A 4,543-nucleotide genomic window follows, 5' to 3' on the forward strand; every position below is an offset into this window, starting at 1 on the left:
CCCCTTGTGTGTGTGGGGGGGGGGTGATTTCTCACTTTCCCTCTCTCTCTTGTGAGTGCATGCACCCGATGTCAAATTTTTAAAAAACCTAGAAAACAACCAACCAAACAAAAAAAGAACCACTTGTGATTGAAGTGGTTAACCACACTGCAAGACTGAGAGTTCTCGCTGAACTGCTGGGCCTAGAAACGCTGGAGAGTCCATGGGGCTTCATGGAGGAGGTGGTCCGGTCTGGGGTTCGGCCTTGAGGTTGGCTAGGATGTCCAGAAGGGTACACTGCCTGGCTCTTCGCCCATCTTCCTGACAGTTTTGGTGGGCTCCTCCTCTTCCTGATCCTGAAATGTTGGGGCTCTGGGGGGTCTTCCCACGTTCCCATCACCACTCTGCCATGCTACCCTGGGAGAGCTCTCTTCCAGCAGGGCTGACTGCCGCAGACCTTCTAGTTCTCTGCCTTCAGCCTAGACCTCGCTCCTGAACCCCAGACAACCTATGTAGCTCTTCCTGGACACCACCACCTAAGGCCCTCCAGGCTTTGCAAACCCAATGTGAAAAGAACTACCTTCTGCCCTTCTCTGACAGTCCACATCCTGACACCCCTGCTGATACCTCAGAGGCCATCATTGACCCCCCTCACTCCTCTGTAGGACTTGTCGTTGTAACCTGCTGTCTCTGAACTCCACCCATACAGTCACCTCCACACCACGGTCGTCCTCTCCAGCTTACCCACAGCGCTGCAGCCAGAGATCCTTCCAGGATGTCACCCCGACCGTGTCCCACACACGCCCTCCCTTGCCCTCAACTCGTCATGCACGGCCCAGCTGCGAAGGTGGGCTCCCTCTCCTGCTGTCCCGTGTGAACCTGGCCCGCAGCCCTTTCGGCGTCCTCACTTCTGCCTGTAAAGCCATCCTCCTTCCCACCACCAGGCCTTTGCTGGGGCTGTTCCGTGGGACTGGAATGCTTCCCCTACTGTGGAACTTCTAGTCATCCTTCAAAGCCCAACTCCTGTCCCCCTTCTGGGAAGTTATCCCTCACACTCCCTCCCTCTGCCCCCAGGGTTCATTACTTCCTCTTGAGCCAAGTCTGATATGCTTCAACCCTGGTCTTGAGAGTGACACACGCTCAGCACAACTTTTCACATCTTCCACTTCTCCAGCATCCACCTAGACAGTGTATTTACTCTTCGGCACGGGAACCTTCAGGGTATTAAACTTCTCGAAGTCATCCACCAAGCCTGCCTTGGCCACGCAGGCCTTACAAGCCCAGTCCATAGCTGGTGGGTTCTCAGGCAGTGCAGCCACCCCAGAGGTATGGGTTTCTTTCCATGTTTTCGGGGAGTTAGCAATAGCCTTTGGTTTCAGGGCATTATTTCCCCAAAAGCTACCCAGTCAATAGTTTTTAGGCCAAATTTTTGCCCAGCCATCTTGCAATTCTTCACTGGCCCTCCCCCTCTTACCTTTTCCAAGTCATCTCCTCCTTCCGGTGTCCTTGATTCGGGCACCCTGCACTCCTACCGCAGGGCCTTTGCACAAGCAGACCCATTGCTTGGAAGATTCTTCCTCTAAGAACAAGAATGGCTCCTTCCCTTTCCTCCTACAAATCTTTGCTTGCACGTCAGCTTTTTAATCAGCTTCTCTGACTACTCTATTTAAAACTGTGAACCACCTCCACTCAGTGCCGTTCAGCCCCCACCCCCTTATCCTGCTGTAACAGTTTCTTTGCAATGTTCTCTGCATTTTCCAGCCCCTTCTCTGTGTAGTCTATTGCTTATCTGTCTTGTCTACTAGCAAATCTGCTCTGCCTAGTCTCTCCCTTCATGGCCATGTTCCGGTACCTGGCAAATACTAAGCAAATGTGAGGATCCCAAACCCCAGAATGAGTAGGGCTGTCTTGCCAAGTCTCACAAGACCACAGGTAGTGCAGTGGGCAGGACGCTCCACCCCTTGGGATTGTGGGCCCTGGGCCAGTCCTTAAGCCCTTGGAAAGATGGTTGTCCGAGACATGGTGCTGCCACGTGTCAAGGGCTCAGTGATGCTGGTGTGCAGGCACAGGCACGCGCACGTATAGACGTGGCCCCTGGCCTTCTAATGCGATTTACACCTTTCCACACAGAATTTTATTTCGCCCTTGCACTAACCCCAAACGGAGGTAGAACCAGTTTTGACAGATGAAAAAAATGAGGCCCCAGAGAGGGACACTTGAGAAGCCTGGGCCCTCCCCAGGCCACGGCACCGACATCACGGACCCTCCCCCACTCCCTGGGCTGTGCAGTAGCTGCCAGGCTCGGGAAGGTCGCGGGCGCCGGGCGCAACTAGGGGCTCGGGGCAGGGGACTACATTTCCCAGGAGCCGTTGCCCGCAGGACTGCGGCTCCCCAGGCTTTAAAGGGCCTCTCGTTAAAGGGGCGGGGGGGGGGTCCCGGCCTCAGTCTGCAGGCTGGAAGGCCGCGCTGCGCTCTGGAGGGACGCGAGAGTCCCCTGCAGGGGCAGCGCTGGCGCAGAAGCCCCCAGCCCTGCAGTATCCGCCAGGCCAGGCCCAGCGGATCTGCAGGGAGCCTGTACTCCTCTTGCCCCCTTGGCCTCCGACCCTGCATCCAACTCCAAGGGAGCCCCCTCCCTCTCCTCCTCCGCCCCCACGGGGGTGGGGGGACAGTGAAGCTCGCCTTCTGGCGGGAGCAGGGGCGTCTGCTGGCTGAAAGCCCTAGCGACCCCTTCCTTCGTTTCTGGCTTCAGCTCGGAAAGAGAACGTACAGGTCCCTGGGTGGGTGGGGATTAGGGACCGGGAGCCACAACACAACGAAGGTCTGCGGCGGGAGGGGGCGGAGCCTCACAGTGCCCCCACCCACCCATCCTCCAAGACCCCCGGCCTCCTGGGTAAAATGGGCTGACGGGGGAAGTGACCCCGGTGCCTGTCTGCCAGGTGGGAGGCGCCAAGGACCTAGAAACCATAGGGGTATTCTGCAGCTAATGCGCTGTGCAAATAAATTCGGGAACGGGACGGGGTGTCCTAGTGACCGGTCGCTGAGAGCGCCGGGGAACATGTCAGGTATGGGGGCGTCTGTTTGGGTCCCTACTTCCCTGTCCAGGTCTTAGTGGGAACACGGAGAAGTGTCTTTGTAAATAACCAAAACAAACCCACCAGGATGTTTTTTTCCAAAGCAGGTGATTGACATCATCGGAATAAAACCTTGACCTTTTAAACCGATCGGGCCCTTCGTCTCCGCTCTCCCCCGCCTGTGCCTCGGAGATAAGCTGAACGGGAGGGGTGGGGGCATCTGACATCGAGTCTTGGGCCTCTGCCTCCCCCTCCCTTTCCAATAATTTGGATTAATCCATCCCTTGGTGTTGGGGAGTAGGCCTGTTACTTTGCCGTGGCCTCAGAGACTCCCCGGTCAGTAGGAGCCCTCTTCCCCGACCCCCGCAGCCACGCCCGGTCCCCCCACCCAAACCCTCCGACCCCTCCTCTTCTCCACTCCCCGGCAGGCCACTGTCTGCACACGGAGAGGTTTTCTTCGTTCTGACCCACTGCAATGCCCACTCCTAGGGTATTGTTTAAGCAGAGAGCGAGGATGTCCGCTTAGGGAATGGAAAGCGGGTTTGTTGGGGGCGGGGGCCAGGGCCAAGTCCACGCAGGACGTGGCACGTGCGCGGCAGGTCGGCCCCAGCTCCCGCCAGGCAGAGCTTCACTGCTCCTAAGGTCTCTGGTCCTAGGGTCTCTGGGGGCCGATCTGCAGTCTCTGGGCCCCGAAAGTCCCCCAAAGCCCCAGGCCCCCTACAGACAGCGGCGGCCCTCTCCGCCTGGTGGGTACCTGCCTCTCAGCACCCGCAGAGATGTGTGCATTTTAACAAAGACTGCATCCTCCAGCAAAATGGCGCTGGTCCCGGTCAGGCTCCCCAAACAAATGCACATTTTCAGAGGACTTGTCATGACCCAAGGGACGCACCCCCTCCTAGACATCTCCCCCAGTGCCCCGTTTTCCCAATGCCCCAAGCAACTCAGGGCTTCTCATCCCAGGGGCCCCAGGACCGGCTCTGGTTAGTCTTTGGGCAGCTCCTCAACGGTGAACCCCTAACCAGCACGACATACACACACATCTTCCAAAGCCTTGGGAGGGGACTGGGCCCCCAGGCTGGGCCTCTGAAATGAGGGGCAGCGAGCTCTGCCTCCCACGCCCCAAAACTCCTAAGCAGAAGGCATATAAATGAATTCCCGGCTGGGATATATGGGAGATGCGGGGGTCTTTGAGGAGAGAGAATCAACCCCGAAGGCCCCTCCTCATCTCTTGGGGGGGCCCAGGGGGTATTGGGGGTCCTGTCTCAGGAAGGAACTCCAACGCACAGATCAGGGGGCGCGCTGGGGAGAAGACCAGAGAAGAGGGGGAAGGGACAAAGTTAGAAAGTGGCCTTCCAACTCTTCCAAGGAAAGTTTCCTTGGGGGGCCCATGGACAGAAAGGGAGTAGGGGTGCGGGGGGGAGAGTGGCGGGATGGCCCCCGAGAGGTGACCGGACCCTGGGGGAGCGACCCCTCCCCCCTGTCCCGGCTCGGCA

The sequence above is a fragment of the Tupaia chinensis genome, unplaced genomic scaffold (genome assembly GCF_000334495.1).
Source record: "Tupaia chinensis unplaced genomic scaffold, TupChi_1.0 Scaffold144197_2, whole genome shotgun sequence".
Classification (NCBI taxonomy): domain Eukaryota; kingdom Metazoa; phylum Chordata; class Mammalia; order Scandentia; family Tupaiidae; genus Tupaia; species Tupaia belangeri.